Source organism: Penaeus monodon, chromosome 25 (genome assembly GCF_015228065.2).
Source record: "Penaeus monodon isolate SGIC_2016 chromosome 25, NSTDA_Pmon_1, whole genome shotgun sequence".
In the NCBI taxonomy this organism is placed as follows: domain Eukaryota; kingdom Metazoa; phylum Arthropoda; class Malacostraca; order Decapoda; family Penaeidae; genus Penaeus; species Penaeus monodon.
In genome coordinates, this window is record NC_051410.1 from 19,418,114 (window position 1) to 19,418,313 (window position 200).

Below are 200 nucleotides of genomic sequence, written 5' to 3' on the forward strand. Positions count from 1 at the left end.
AAAAAAAGGGGTTTGTTTTTTAAAAAAAACCCCCCAAAAACCCCCGGGGGCCCCCCTAAAAAAAAAAAAAACCCCCCCGGGGAAAAAAAGGGGGGAAAAAAAGGGGCCCCCCTTTAAAAAAGGGTTTGTTTAAAAAAAAAAAACCCTAAAAAAAAATTTTTTTTTTTTTTTAAAAAAAAAAAAAAACCCCCCAAAACCCC